This window comes from Anser cygnoides, chromosome 1, assembly GCF_040182565.1.
Source record: "Anser cygnoides isolate HZ-2024a breed goose chromosome 1, Taihu_goose_T2T_genome, whole genome shotgun sequence".
Taxonomy (NCBI): Eukaryota; Metazoa; Chordata; class Aves; order Anseriformes; family Anatidae; genus Anser; species Anser cygnoides.
The window spans coordinates 139196644-139212659 of record NC_089873.1 but is presented as its reverse complement, the minus strand read 5'-3'; the positions used below and the strand labels follow the sequence as shown (position 1 = coordinate 139212659).

The 16016-nt window shown below is 42.9% G+C and overlaps 1 long non-coding RNA gene across 1 annotated transcript; it reads left to right on the top strand.

Moving 5' to 3' along the window:
- The first annotated feature begins 5833 nt into the window (after positions 1-5833).
- Positions 5834-9884, top strand: LOC136789749 (uncharacterized). Its single transcript, XR_010828675.1, has 3 exons — positions 5834-5911; positions 6226-6344; positions 9689-9884. It is a non-coding gene; the product is annotated as an uncharacterized lncRNA (long non-coding RNA).
- The last annotated feature ends 6132 nt before the right edge of the window (positions 9885-16016 follow it).

Here is a 16016-nt window from a genome sequence, read left to right as displayed (position 1 = left end):
TCATGAAGACAAGCAGATGTATCAGGAGAGTGCTTTGGCTGAGCAAAGAGCTCATGATGGAGCTCCAATGCAAAAAGGTATCATGCAGTGGGTGGAAGCAGGGACATGCTACACCTACATTTAGAAATATTGCCCAGGCATGTCAGGATGGTGTCAGGGAAGCTGAAGCATGCCTAGACCTAACGCTTCCAAGTGACGTCAAGGGTAATAGGAAGGGCTTCTACAGCTCCATCCATTTTCCTTGTTGAACGAGGAAAATATGGGTCATTGTTGAATGGGAGGGGTAGATTAGTGACAGTGGACACACACAAGACTGAGCTAGGTGTCCTCTTTGCCTCTTTGCTAAATGTGACCCTTGTGCTACTATCTATGCTAATAAAATAGGTTGCTATGAAGTAAGCTGTCACATTCATGAATTGTGTTATTGTTAAAACATTTATGTTTACCATTTTTAAAAGTTCTTGTGTACTCATAAATGTAACTTCTGGAAACAGGAGGAGAAGAAATGGAAAAAAAAATTGCTATTTTTATTTTTACTCCAGTTCTTATTCTCTCAACTTAGATAATAATAGGAGTGGACTGAAGTTCAAGCTGTATTTCTGCATTGACAGAAAAAAAGTACAAACATGCAGGGGCTTCCTGGTGATGGCTGAAACTCTCCCGCTTGTGGAGATCAATTTTCCACTGAAATGTTTTATCGAGGGCAGAACCCTTTACACAACAACACCTCATTGTTTCTCTACCAAGATCCAACCCTGCAGCCATAAGTGACTGCAAGCCCACTGAATTCCTTCCACAGAGTTCAACGGGCTTCGAAGTAGACCCTGGAGCTTTAAGTAATTACAGTTGGCTTTCCTGAAAAGTTAGATGCTCCTCTTCCCCTCTCTGAGCCTCCCACTTCTCCTACGCGGATGCTGGAGGATCCCAGTTCAAGCACTGTGGGCCAGTCCTGAAAGCAGGCATACTCCGGGATAATGCGAGGCGTTCCTGCTCTGGCTACAGTGAGGCATTGACCCAGCACTGCACATCTGTGCACACCTCATGGGCTTTGTGGGGTGACTGCAGTGGGTGACCCTGAGTGCATTGTCCCTACTCTGTGCACGGGAGCTTTGCAGGGGGAGAATGGAGTCCCTCAGATTCAAGAATTCAGGAGGAAGCAAATTAGGGAATTAAAGGAGATTTTGCAAAGGAGAAGGGGAAATATTTGGCAGATAGGAAAAGGCAGAAGTACTCCTCCAGGTGCGAGGTATGGGATGAGAAGCGATGCAAAAATGAGTGGGACAAAGTGTGAGAGGCCATGAGCCTTGCAAGCTGCTTGCTCTGATGTCCCATGGATGTGTCTTGCCTTTAAATCTCTTTCCACTTCCTGAGCTGCGAGGAGTGAGGTCACTTTCTTAGAAAATTTCCTAGGACTACAGCCCAGCACATGAAAGTCCTGTTAAAATATACAAGCTTGCTGCACTAAGACCATAATTTTAACAGGTCGGTTGGTTTAACAAGACCTATTTCAGAGTGCAGACCTATGTTCTGAAATATGTTTTGGATTAGTGCGGTGGAAATGCGTTGGTTTTATAGGTCAATTCTCTACTGTAAATTGCTTCTCACTTGTAATGGATTTTTATCCTCTAGCAGGTTTAGTCTTTTAACAGGAATTCATTGGACGGACACACAAGTCATTCAGTCTCATAATAAAAGCTGCTTCATGATACTAACAATAATAGAGGACTTTATGCTAAGGGCTGGATCCTCAGCATCAGTAGAGGGGTTATTCTCACTGCATTGCCACCCTACCTCCAGTCACATGCCAAGCCTGTGGCTGGTGGACCCTTGCGGTTGCTCTGCATTACGGTTATCTGGAAAAGCCCTCAGAGGAGGTGCTCTGCATCAGGGCATAGCAGGTATATATTTGCCCATGCCCCTTTCTTCCCTATGTAGCTGTATTAAGACCTTATATATCCCTTGGAGGATGTGCTTGCTTCCTTAGGGCTCCCCACTTTGCTGGTCACAGCTGCTCTGGGCTGCAGGAAATGGGTGAAACAAGGTTGAGGGAACTTCATCCTAAATACTTAGCTCTGGGCCAACACGGTCCTTGCTAAAGTTTTCCAGGCTGCAGGTGGATGGGGATGACATCACCTAGCTCAAGTAACCTGCATGTGAGATGCTGCCTCGTGGCAGCAGCAGGGACACCAGTAGGTGACTGACCCTCCCCACCTGCCTTAGGCTCCTGCCTTGCGGTATGGAGTGGCTTGTTCTCAGGAGGAGCTTTATTTTTCTCCGTGGTCTACAAAACACAACTTGATCTGGACATCCAACCATAAGTAGTCTAACGTTAACCAAAACGAACCCCATCCTCTGCTGTTGGCCTCTCACTCCCTTTTTTTTGTCAGGGACTTTGGCATCTGTCATACGAGGGGTGGATTTTTCTGTCTGTGGTAGAATTGCAACTGGGAATTCGTTGAGGAACAATATTGTATGGACAAGTGGTTCACAGGCAGTTCCTTTACCTCTTCAAAACTCTTGCAAAGTGTATGATTTGATATGGGAGCATTTTACGCAGACACCTTTCAATTATGTCTTTATCCCTTTACATTGTGTTTACTGTACATCACTAATGTTTTCCTGCAAGTACAGATTCTCTGTGTGAGTGGAATGTTTTTGTGGACTAATGAAATTGTTCCAAAAGCCCAGATGCAGGGGACTGAAACTATTTACTCAATTAAGACAAAGCAAACAACCTCCCCACCCCCAAAATATAAAGTGCTAGTTTCTACCGCTTTGGAAGCAAGATATTTCAGCTTCTCATTAGGAAATGACATTTGGAATGTTGGCTAGTATTTATTAAGAATGGAAAAAAAAAAAAAAAAAAAAAACCAACAGCTTCAGAACCAGGAAAAAAAGTTTTAATTGCAGGTTAGATGGAGCATTCTGCATTGATACAAAATAACCTTTCTGTTTTGGTTAGAAGATTTTTTTTTCTCTTTCTTTCCTACTTTTTTTCTGATTTGGCCACTGAACCAAAAAAAAAATCTGTTGTGCCCTGAGCTCAAGTTTATATGTCGTGAATGCTAATGGCCGCAGGAAGAATAGCTCAATGTAAATAAGTTACGTTTTCAAAATTAATGAGGTCTGCTAATTGAGTTTATCCAGGTAATAAAATCCATCTAATAAAATGTATCCATCAAATATAATTCTTCCAGTTCTATAAAAAATATATGTTTCTTTGCCTGTATATCATCTGTGTGGAGATAATGAATACCTTGTGACATTGGGGTCATAGGTCAAATCCCAGACCTTATTACAAATCTAGGGAAAATTACCTTTTTGCTGACCTATAGTACGACCTAATAGTCTAGGAGGAGTTAAAGGCCAATTGTTCATTCAGCATTGCCAAATAATATATATATAAGTGTATATATATATTTAATAACACTGATGCAATGAAAACTTACTGCTGTAGATATGGATTTACAGCACGTCCACAGGGATTTCTCATGCAGATCTCAAGATGTCAAAAAACAACATAACAGCAACACTCTGAAGTGCATGTTTGAAATGAATGATGACAGACCTTGGCGTGTGGGGTAGGGTTTTATTGTTCCTCCAGTGATTTGCAATAGACCCGAGAAGTGCATCTTTAACAGCTCAAGACGACAAGCCTCTCTCACACGTTTAAGGATGTGGGTTAATTGCAGCTACTTTTGCTGGCTGCAGGGAGAGGAGGTGCTCAGGGGTGCCGCTACATGCAGCAATGCCAAAAACCCTTCCAGGATATCCCAGCTCTCCCTTGCTGCAGCTTCCAGGTGGTGCTGGAGCTGGGACCGGGCTGCAAGGCTGAGCCAGGGTTCTTCAAAAACCCTTGGAAAGGGGGACCTGGAGCTGTGTGTGTTCCTTACTCTGCTTTACAGCAAGGGCCCTGTGGTGGTTTTACTCGGGTGGGTGGCCGAGCTTCACCACAACCGCTCTCACACTCCCCCTCCTCAAAGAGGAACAGGGAGAAAATTCGATGAAAAAGGCTCAAGGGTTGAGATAAGGACAGGGAGATCACGCAGTAATTATTGTGACAGGCAAAACAGACTCAGCATAGGGAGATAGTAAGATTTATTACCTATTACTAACAAGCTAGAGAAGTGAGAAACAAAGGAAAGAAACCAAAAGCACCTTTCCCCCCATCCACCCTCTTCCACCTCCTCCCCCCAAGCGGCGCAGGGGAACGGGGGAATGGGGGTTACGGTCAGTCTATAGCGCTTCTTCGCCGCCGCTCCTCCTCAGTCACTCTCGTCCCCTGTGCTGTGGGGTCCCTCCCACGGGATGCAGCCCTTGCTGAAATGGTCTGGCATGGGCTGCCCATAGGCAGCAGCTCTTCAAGAACTGCTCCAGATATGGGTCCGCACCACGGGGTCCATCCCTCAGGAGCAAACTGCTCCAACCTGGATCCCCCACGGGCAGCAGCTCCTGCCAGGTCACCTGTTCCTGCGTGGGCTCCTCACCACGGGCTACAGGTCCGGCCCGGAATCTGCTCCGGCAGGGGTCTTCCACAGGCCGCAGTCTCCGTCGGTGCAGGTCCACCTGCTCCACCGTGGTCTCCTCCACGGGCTGCAGCATGGAACCCTGCTCCACCGTGGTACTCCATGGGCTGCAGGGGGACAGCCTGCTTCACCATGGTCCTCACCACAGGCCGCAGGGGACTTCTGCTCTGGCACCTGGAGCATCTCTCCCCCTCCTTCTTCACTGACCTTGGCGCCTGCAAGACTGTTCCTCACTCCTCTCACTCTCCCAGCTGCTGTGTGGCGCAGCGTTTTTTTTTTTCCCTGTCTTAAGTATGCTCTCACAGAGGCACAAAACTACATTTCTTATTGGCTCGGCTCTGGTCAGCAGTGGGGCCCTTACCTAACATGGGGCAGCTTCTAGATTCTCCTCACAGAAGCCACCCCTATGGCCCCCTGCTACCAAAACCTTGCCATGTAAACCCACTACAGCCCCTCAAACAACTGCATCAGTGGAAAGTAGGAGAGAGCAAGGTGACCTGTGTGGTGTGCAGGACCAAGCTATGCCCTAAGAGGTTTTTCAGCTCTCTGGCCAAAGAATTCAGCTTTCATATGAAGAAGAGGGAGAGTGCTGCCTTTTCTGTGGCTGAAAACACTGTCCAGTATCAATTATTATAAGGCCTTTCATAACAGCCTCATGCAGTCAGAATGGGGGAGTTTTAAATAGTCACAGCTGTTCTCTGCATTCATTTGCTCCCTTCTTTAAAGGCTCAGCCCCATTCCCAGCATGTAGGTCATTCACACGTCTTTCTCGGTGAGCTTTTCTCCTGATTCCTTTCCAGCCAGCCACACGGTCACATCTCCCATACTTCCCTGCATGGTCATGTTGAACAGCATCCTGCGTGCTTGAGCCAGCCTTGATTTGCAGGTCTGCTGCCCAGTAATGACTGACAAACAGGCCACAGATTACTTCCATTTTATGACTTGAATTTAGGGAAATTGAGCATCCTAATTAAGCACAGATGTAAGGTTAAAGTGTAGAACAATCTGGACTGGTTTTCATTTAAGTCCCTTTCTGATTAATTTGGTTCCACAAGAGAGTCACAATTAGAAAAAAATATTTTGTCAATGTTGAAAGACATGTGATGTAGAACTGATTGGATTAAATCTGAGTTCATGTGAATTTTGGCAAATTCAATTAGGAGAGGCCCTTGCAAGTACTCTGTGGAAAACCTCCAATGGCTTTGCAAACTGTATTTGGATTTTCCTGTCCATAATGTTGCATGTGTTGACAGCGTGCCATCCCCGCATAATGTGCGAGCATTACAAAAAAGTTCCTTTGCTTTGCAGGAACTGTAAGGTCAGAAATGGAGCGAGACTGCAAACCCAGCTGCCTGTGAGGCTTCCCAGACCATGCAAAATGCCAGGTGAGCATGCTTCGGGGGGCAATGTGAGGACAGATCGTGGTGGGCTGCATCGAATGGGGCTGGTTTCTGGTGCAACAGAAGTCCAAGGCTAGGTGGGAGAATTTTCTGAAGCAGGGGGTCCTTCTTGTGCCATCGTTTGTCTTGTGGCTGGTGCAGAGGGACCCTAATTTCTGGCTGCAATCTCTGTTTGCAACCACTGTGACCTGGTTTTTGTACCTGGTACTAAAATGTCTCATGTAATGCATTTCTGGGTCTGAAAGCTGTGGGTCTGATCCTGCTGCTTTTTGACAGTTCTCTTATTGCTCTTATTGCAGAAGTTCCTGTGTCAAGCCAGATCTACTCTGAGGGAGAACTGGCTGAGTTTTGTCCAAACCCAACCTTGCTCTCCCCAGCCTCTCCTCCCCACGCAGACACATATGTATCCCTGCTAGAGGTAATGAGCCTGAAACAGTTTTATTTTCTGACTTTGTTCAAGACAAAATCCAGCTCCTGGCTTTCCCCACAATAGGCAGGAATGTGCATCAATTTTAATACCGGTAACATATGTCGTAGGCTTATACTATTTTTAATAACCCTTTGTTCTGTCTGTGCTGGCAAAGCATGATCACCAGGGCTCCTTTGGCTTGATAACTGCTCTGAACAAGCCAACAGGCAAGCAGGCACAGCCTTGTTTGTGAAAAGCAGTTATTTTCCTTTCCTTAGAAATGCGATGTTTTGTTATTGATGCAAAATGGATTTGCTTCTCCCTGTTCTCTCTCTCTCTTCTTCAGTCATGCGCTGGATAGCACGGCAAACAACAGCAGCAACAACAAAAACCATCAACAAAACAATAAAAACAGCATGTAAAAATGGACCCCTGCAATACAGTCAAAATAGAAAGCAGGGAGAAATCTTGATGAGAGAACCATGACTTTTGTTGGCCGTTTCCCATCTCTCCCCGTAGCGAGGGATTGTCCCATGTGTCTGACAGGGGTAAAGTCCCTTTTTGCTGTGGCTTTCTGAGAAGCCCCTAGCTGTGTCAGCTTTGCCTAAGAGCTTGAAGTGTTTTCAGAAGCTTTAGAAATACTTGCTGCTTTTTGATGCAATTTACAGAGCCCCTTCTTCTTTCTTTTTCTTGTGTAAAATATTTTAAGAACAAAGTCACTTCATGAGTGTCCTGAAAACAAAGAAAACAAAGCACACACACACACACACACACACATACCAAAATGAGAACCCCCTGAAACCAGCAGCCAAGGATATCTGAGCCCTGACGTAGCAGCCATGTGGGCTAGAGCAGCTGTGGCTGCAGATCTAGCTTCCCTGTGACATGAACAAGATTCAGACAAGCCCAAATCCATGGTTGAGGCTCCTGGGCAGGCTGGGTGTATTCACAGTGTTACCTCCCATCTCCTAAAGTCCTAGCAGCTGGCAGTGAGAACAAACTTGTGCCTTGTCCCCACTCAGAGTCCCCCAAATCAAAGCTGTTTCTGTTTATATCTTTTGTTGAAATGTTACACTGGGTGATTCTGCCAGAAGCAAGAGCTGTTTACGTTGACCCTTTCCACTGCAGGTCTCTTCTTCCGCACGTATACTGGTGTTGGCTCGTGGCACTGCAGTTCATGAGAAAGTGTGGTAGTTAGCATGCTGGTGCATCTCAGACTCCTGCTCTTTAATGGAAGTTCTCCCTCTCAGCACAACTTTCCCTCTTGGAGGAAATTCTTGGCTCCACCGAGTCAGTGGGAATTTTTCCTTTTCCTTTCATCCAGCCAAGATTTCCTCCATCATCTTCTGATAGCATCGTGAATTTGCTCCCCCTTTCATCATCTCTGCCTGTTCTGGAACTTGCTTCCTGTGCTCCTCAAGTCCTATTGTCGAACTGTTCCAATGCCCTTCCCCTTAAATGCCGTACTGTGGTCAAAAGTCCTTGTAGGAAAGCCCGGGGAAATTTTCTCTGGATAACCTTAAAATAATACATGCAATCTTCTGCAATCTGGTATACCACAAGGCAGAAGAGGAAATTATACTTGGGTCTTTTGTACCATTAGAATTGACATAGGGATTAATCCTTCAGACTTAGGTGGAATCTAATCTCTCTCTTCCACCTCTCTACGTTTTGGATGCATAATTATGTCTCTGTGGGGAGACCAGGGATAGATTCTGTATGACACAATTATTCTTCCCCTTGTCTGGCCATCATGAACAATGAGGCCAACTTTCTTGATACTTCTTTGGAAGTGTGCACGCAAATCCCATTAGCAAATTAAACGCTACAAGGAAAATCATCTTGAAGCCTTGCTGTAGTTGTTGAGGAGCCAAGCCGGGTCATATTGCAAACTTGAAAAGAAAATGACTAAGCTAGTGATCTCTGTTTTGGAAATAAACTTTTCCTTGGAGGTACTTTGGAGGCATGTGGGAGTGTTTGTTTGTCTGGTATATGTGAATTATTCAATTATGTCTTACTGAACTGTGGGTCGTTAAGTTATTTTGTTTTGAGGTACTTTTACAAACCCTCTGTAGACAAACCAGTTTATATTGGTATAGTCTTAATATGTTATTGTTAAAATGGTACATGAAATGTTACCCAATTTTTTTCTTCTTTTCTTATAGTGCAGTTGTGGGATTCTATAGAAGTAGCAAATATGAAGCCACTGCTTGCCTCTCCCGTAGTTTAAGGAGCTAGATTTTGGAGTTACTTACCCAAAAAGACAGCAATGCTATATCTTCCACAAATCAGTTTCTGCATCAGACACCTGAGTTTTATGAACCTAATATCTATTAAGTCAATGGACTGTAGGATATTGCTTCTGAAGCAAGGCTGAGACACTCAAGTGTACTGACAACATCCGCTTCTCAAAACCAACTTAAGCACTTGACCTTAAACTTAGCACCATCCGCGAACCACTGGTGGGCAGGAGGAACCCCTGAAGCACAGCTCTGTTCAGCAGCATGGGGGGAACTTACCTAGGTCAACAACCTTCCCTCCCTCCTTCCCTCCACCCCTGTGAGCTGTTACATAGTGCTTTCCAAATATCTTGTATCTGGCTTTGGCTTCCTTCACTGTGCAGAATGTGGCTTCTGGAAAATGTGCCTTTCAGAGACACTGAGATGGATATCCATCCAAATTGCATGGGTTTTACGTGGTTATGAAGTCCACACACAAAATTTGTCAAGGAGGACCTGATCCTAATCCTGTTTGGAAATGACAGAGGAAAGAAAATAACCATTGTTATTACCATAAACACACAAAACTTGTGCCACAGCTGGCATGCCAACAGACTTCAACACATTCAGTGTTGAATCCTTGTATATTGGGCTTGTTCACTTATTTATGCCCAAAATCATGCATCTCCCTGCTTGTAGCATGACTTGGGTGCAATTCTGCTATACTAATTTCAGACTCATTAAGAAAAACTCCAAGCATCATATTACTCTGTGCACTGCATATGTACATGGTAGCAGCTGATGAAATCTTCCAGGAAGGAAGGGGAAATCTGCAGCCTTGTTAACTAATATTTTTGAAATGAGAGGGAGAAAAAATCTTAGCTGGAAGCATGGATCTGTCTACTTACCACCATAAAACAGATCCTTCCCAGTGCCTTTGCAAACATGCAAAGAAGCAGGGCAAAATCTCTCCTAAAAATAGCTTGGATTAACTAGTTTGGAGATTTACCGACCTTGTTAATTCCAGGGAACTGGTAAGAAATTTTCCATATAAATTGGAAATTATCTGAATGGAATGAAAATGTTGCCAAAATGTTAGCAAATTCTTCATGCTCAGCCTCTGTTTTCCTGTAGTTCTCCTTGGGCCTGACTCACCTCCTCCTGGAATCACTGGACATCTTTCTCCTGGATTTGTTGGAAGCTTATCTGGTCGTGTACATTTTATTTTGAATTTCTGAGAAATTTATGTACAATGCTGTGAGTTGATGTAGAAGTAAACATTTATTGTACAGAGAATAAATACTGAAAAGCGATGTTATTTAATGGAAAAATCATTCTGCTGGGGACACTATACACAAAATCTAATAAAACTCTTAGGAACACATGAGAGAAATGTGGGGTTCCTTCACTTTGGGGTGAATTTCACATGTAAGACCTCAGCTACACTGACATCATACTATGAAGCAACCTATTGTAAACATTTTGCATCGAAAACAAAAGGTAGAACTTCATTGAAATAATCATAAAACTATTTTTCCTATACTAACTACAGCTGTGGGGCATGTTTCTATGGAAACAGTTTTCCTTATGTGCTTCTCTATAGCTAAAGGTCTCAAATGGACCTTCTGTCTACTCATTGCCTGTATAAACTGCAGATTCTGTACAATAATCTCTAACACAGATCAGCTGAATCTCCTGATATGTGTCAGAAAACATTATCAGGAGGCAAACACCAGTTATTGCAGGTTCCCATAAATTTATAGATAATCAGGTCCTTAGTGGCAAGTTGGCATCTTCAGTGTAAGGACTGTATTGAGGAGTTCTGATTAGAGGTCATTGTCCTACCCAAAGATGTAACACAGCCAGGAATTCTGTGGCTTCACCTTTGCTGTACAAAGATTTATGTTGCTTTGATTTGAATAATTTATGCTGCATACTGCATTCTAGATACCAGAAGCTGAAAACAATTTGTTCTTTGTTGACATAAGTAAAACACTCGCAAAATAAGTGATTAAATGAACCACACACTTTTAATATTTTTTATTGTAAACCATCCTTGTAGGAAGAGAAGGCATAAGTAAAGCTGATACTTGTTCGGTGATACCTGACAACATGAGCTAGTTGGTAGATAAAGCCACGTAGATTGTGAAACAGCTTCTATTTAAAAATACAGGATAAATTTTTTAGGTATGCTCAGGTTATAAACTACTAATCCGTACAGTGTAAGCTATCTCTTTATATTTTTCACATTCAGAGATACCTCAGTGTGAAGGTATACATATGCAGTTGTTTTTATATGCATATGTACACATAGTATTCTATGTAAGAATAATGCAGATGCAGTTGGGGTGTACAGACTGTGATACCTACATGACTGGGTATTACTGAGTTCAGCAGAAGGCAATAAGTACATCCGCATTTATTACAACCAAAAGGGTTTCTTTTCAAACTGTGGGATGTTATTGTTGATAGAACATGGGCCATGGCCACGCATTTAGTTTCCAGAATACAAGTGTGTTATAACTACTCCTAATCAGTTTTGAAGTCAGCAGGGGGTAACTTTAGAGTCCTTTGTATTGCACAGGAGGGTAAGACCCATCTTACCCTGCTTTGGAGTTAAGCATGATGCCAGAAGAGTTGCTTGGGATTATTCTGGAGTCAGCAAAGAAGGACCTCAGAAAGGGAGAGCTCTCTCTGAGGCATGCAACATGGGAGGAGATGGGTGGGATAAATGAAACAGGACAATTTCCCTCATAAGGGAGACAGCCTCTGTGTGCAGCATAGAAGAGGCAGCCCACACCACTAGCTTTAACTGGGCACCTGACTCTTGGGTAAGTATATTTAGCTGACATGCATACAGTCATGCAGCTACTTCTCATTACCTGATACCTCCAACGTCACATTATAAAATGTGATTCATTTATGCATTTAATTTTAAATCAACTTCACTTTTCATCAGATACATTCTCAGTTTACACTCCACTCAGTTCAGACAAAATAAACTGGCAAGTCTGTTATTTTACATCAAAATTTCCTCTTTCTGGTTTCATTCTGTGCCACAGTGTTTTTGGACACTGATGGGAGACTTACAGTGTGTGTTTTACACATAGTAAAAAGCTGACAAGTCTGTATCCTATCCGAGTAAGTGTGGTTGGGTTAACCTTCATGGCTGGGCATGCTGCATTTGGGTAAGGGGTGGCAGAAGGACATGAGAAAGAATGAAATCAGGGTGAGCTCCAGCCTGGCTCTTGCCCCTTTATGGGAACATTTGGGGATTGAAAACAATGTCCTGGCTTAATACCTCCTGTGCAGCCCCAGCATGCATGCAGTTCCTGTTGCCATCACTGAGTATTATCAACCATGGACTGGGAGGAGAAATTCATGCTATAAAAATGGCTATGGATTTCCTGAACTCACCACTGTTATGACTGTTTATACTAGACCAAAGTGTGCCCAAAATAACCAGGGGTTCCTGTAAGCATTTTGGGATCAGTCTGTGGTCTCTTAAAGGATTTTGGGTGTGCATTAATTCCATTTATTCTCATGGAATTTCATTAGATTTTTACCTGGGTCCTCAAACCATTTTTTTCCACCTTTCTTCCATAAAATTAATTCCATTGCTTTTGCTATTGTTTGGATAGCTAGGGTTACCAGATGAACATTCTGAAGTGTGTGGAGCCCTGAAAGAGCACATTCAGATCAGGGAAATGCTGCAGAGCAAATCAAGGGTGGTGGACCACGTTGGCCCAAATAAAGGAAAAGCTGTTGAAAAGGGAAGCCTGCTTAAGAGGATTTTGGTCAGGAAGACAGAAGAAACTTAAATAGACAGACAATTAAAAAAAAAAATCCTCTTGCCTTCTCAGTTTATCTTCTTTGGTTCAGTACCAGATATTTTTCAAGCACTAGACACCAGCTATCTGAGAATACCTCAGCCCATTGAAACATCTCAGAACCGTGTTACAGGTGGGCTGTATTGAAATGTTAAGTACTCATTCATTATTTTTTATTAGGGATTACTGGCTGGTGAGATACAAGTACAGACAGATTATAGACAATCATTACAAATACACATCACATCAACACACAATACACAATACACAATACACATTGTTAGGTCTCACTTGTTTCACCATCAGGCTCAGGAGTCCAATACTCTTATCTCCAGACTTGTGCAAGAGGTATATTAAGGAGATATGGCCTAACACTAAAACATTTGCTATCCTGCAGGGTGCTTTTTTATTGATTTTTTTTTCTCATTATTGTTAACATATCCTTATATAGCCAAGCCTAATGAAACTGTAGCTAAGCTTCATGCACCTGCTTGGGCTTACTTCCTTTCTCCCAACAGTCAGAGTAAATTTCTGTTAGGGTTAAATGCAAAGAAAATGAATAAACAAGGAAGACTGCATTAAAAAGAAGGCTCTCTGGAGCTGAGCAGTGAGAGCCAAAACCACCTCTGCTCCATAGCCCTCTTTGTCCTTGACAAAAGCCAATTTTGCAGGACAGACTTCTAAATCTGAGCACCAGCATGTGGGGTCACTGAGCACTGCACACAAACTCTCTTTCCCTTAACCCACATGATATGAAGCCTGCTCAGCTCTTGAGCTGTGTCTCCTCTGGTTCCCATTCTCTTTAATATTGGTGTTTTACCACAATTGCAGATCTGCCTTTTTCACTCTAAAGAAGAGACACTTTGCTGAAATTGTTTGTTTCCATCATTTATAAGTTCTCCTTTCCACTATCGCTTTAGCACCAACCATGTCAGCATGCGTTTAAGCCATCAACACCTGTGTCTCAACTCACCCTTTGAATTATGGAAGAGTTGTAAGGGCTGCCTATCAGAATGGTATCTTCGTTAATCAGCCTTTTAATTTCACAGTATATTGCTGCTACAAGTGAAGAGAAGCCTGATTTGGGTTTGGCTAAACCTATTCTAACTGCAATGTTTACAAAGGAAAACATCAAACAAAAATATAAGTATTGGACAAGAAATAATAATATTTACATTTAAGGACTGTGTTTTCCATTCCAAATACATCCAGCCCTTTCCTTTCTCTTTGTAGTGACATGTAGCTTTTAGGTGGTTGCTCTCACTGAAGCTGTTTGCTTTCTGTGGGACGGAGGAACCTGAACAAATTTCCCTTTAAAACCTCTGTCCCAAATTTTGGTCTATTTGTTCTCTTCTCCACCAATTAAGGTAGTATGGTGTTGTAGCCTTGTAGCACCAACATAGAAGAGCTCAGGGCGAGACCTTACAGGGCAGGGAGGTGATTTTACCTCGGAGCAGCAGTTTTGCTGGCTCACGCTCCCACACCTGCATACTGCCGTGCCCCAAGTCACACATCCACGTGGCCCAGCTAGCAATCCTGTGGCAACAAACAGGGCAAGAGATACTGCCTGGAGACTCCTCTTCACATCTCTTAGGGTTTTAGACTGGAGATCATGTTCTGCTTTTGGATGTACCCCCTTTTATGCATTGTCATCAATTACCCTCTTTTCGCTTTCCTTCTCATCCCACCACAGTGGTCATTAGGATTTATTCTCCCTCTTTTGTCACTGTCTGGATGTTTTGAGGCTTTGGTCCCATTCTGGCCCCTGCTGTGTTCATTTGTCTTATGGCTGGAGGGGATGGAGAGGACCTGGTTATAGGGGATACCTAATTCAGGTACTGACATCAGGCGGCTGATAGCTGTAGGCTTTCTGTATAAAGGTATTCTCCATTAGGGGGAGATTCAGGAAAAGACCATAAATAGACGCTCAGAATTTACTGCCTGAGGCACCTGTCCCAGCCACTGGGTGAGGTTGTGAGGCAGTGAGTCTAGCCTCAGAAGGGAAGGATGGGAGCTTGGTGTTAAACTCATCCAGCATGGATGTCTGTCCAGGCTCTCAGCTTGGACTCCTGAACATAAATGGGGAGAATGGCATATGAACCCACCTGAAAATTAATTCTTAATGTCAGGACTTTGAAAACATCTAGTAAGGCAGGCAGGCAAATACTAAGTATTTCAGATGTGGCAATGCACCTAAATTCATTTTCCACAGACAAGTGTTGGGCAGCTCCACCATGAGCATCTCACCCAGGCCTGCTGTGTACTCTTGGCTCTGGTCTGAGGGTGGTGGTGGCACTGGTGGCTTTTACATTTTGCACCAGGGATTTATGACCTGTGCATGCATCAGAAGCATGGTAAATTCTGAGCTGTGATTTTTAGGATGGTAGGATATTTCAGGTAGGAAAGGACTGTAGGTCACCTAGTCCAGCTCTAAGCAGGGTCAGGTCTGCAACTGAGATATATACTTTTACAGATGTATATGCTTTCTAAGACTCATTTTGTTTCTTTTGGAGAACATGATTATGGAGACTATATATGTATTTTCCTAGTGAATATTGATTTTTCCCCCTGTACAATACACTTGCTTAACACTAAAGGTTGATGTGAATTAAGGAGTCCATATAAGTTATTATTTATAAAATTATAATTTTAGCAAACTGAGAGAGAATTACTGATGTATAAATAGTTTTGTTTGGCAAACAAATTTCAAAGGTTTTGATGATCATTTTGGAAAGTCATTCTTTGTCATTCTTTACATTGAAAAAGGCTTCCAGTAGCAGAGCTAAGTCTAACATCTTCCTTTCAACTTGGCAAGCAGGGTAACCACATGAGGTCACCTGGCTTGCAGCACACGTCTAACTTGGAGGCAGAAAAAACTGATGACTGTTGAGCCTTGTTACTGATCGATTGTCTAATAAAAAAATAAAACTGAAGCAATGTTAAGAAATGTATGTTCAAACACCCCTGCCAAAAATCTTTCTTAAACTACGGTTTAGGATTAGCAAATATACTAATGCAACTTTTCTCCCAGTGGACCTGTTTTATTTTAAAATCACTTTAGAGGTAATAGAAATTCAAAGTGTGCACAATTTACATTTGACATTTCATCCAATCTATCTATTATATAAGGATGATGTATCTGCATATGAAGGAACATGAGGCACAGGAAGGTTGCTTGGTAATGCACAAATAGACCACAAAGGAAGCTTTCTTTTCTCTCTCTCACATTATGATTCTCTGAAGGACAGTATCATTTTTATATCTCCTCCCTCAAGCAGCATGAAGTCTGTGTCCACAGAGCCTGAATATTTGCCATGGGAAAACAAAACAGCAAATGGAAAAAAAAAACAACAAAGCCTAGTTTGAAAAATCTTAGAAAGTAAGGGACAAAAACACAGCCATGCTTAGTGGCTGTTACTAGTAAGTTATTTTTAAAATTAATTGCATCTGTGTGCTTCTGGAAAAACAATCACATGAGCTATTACGTAAAAATTTAAATAAGGAAAATTATTCAGAACCCTCCAATGCATTTCACTCGCGTGTTCGTAAAAAAAATAAGGATTAGTCAGTCCCGAGCATTTACGTGTACATGTAACCGTCCAAACCATGACTGCAGCAGTGCTCAGCGCAGC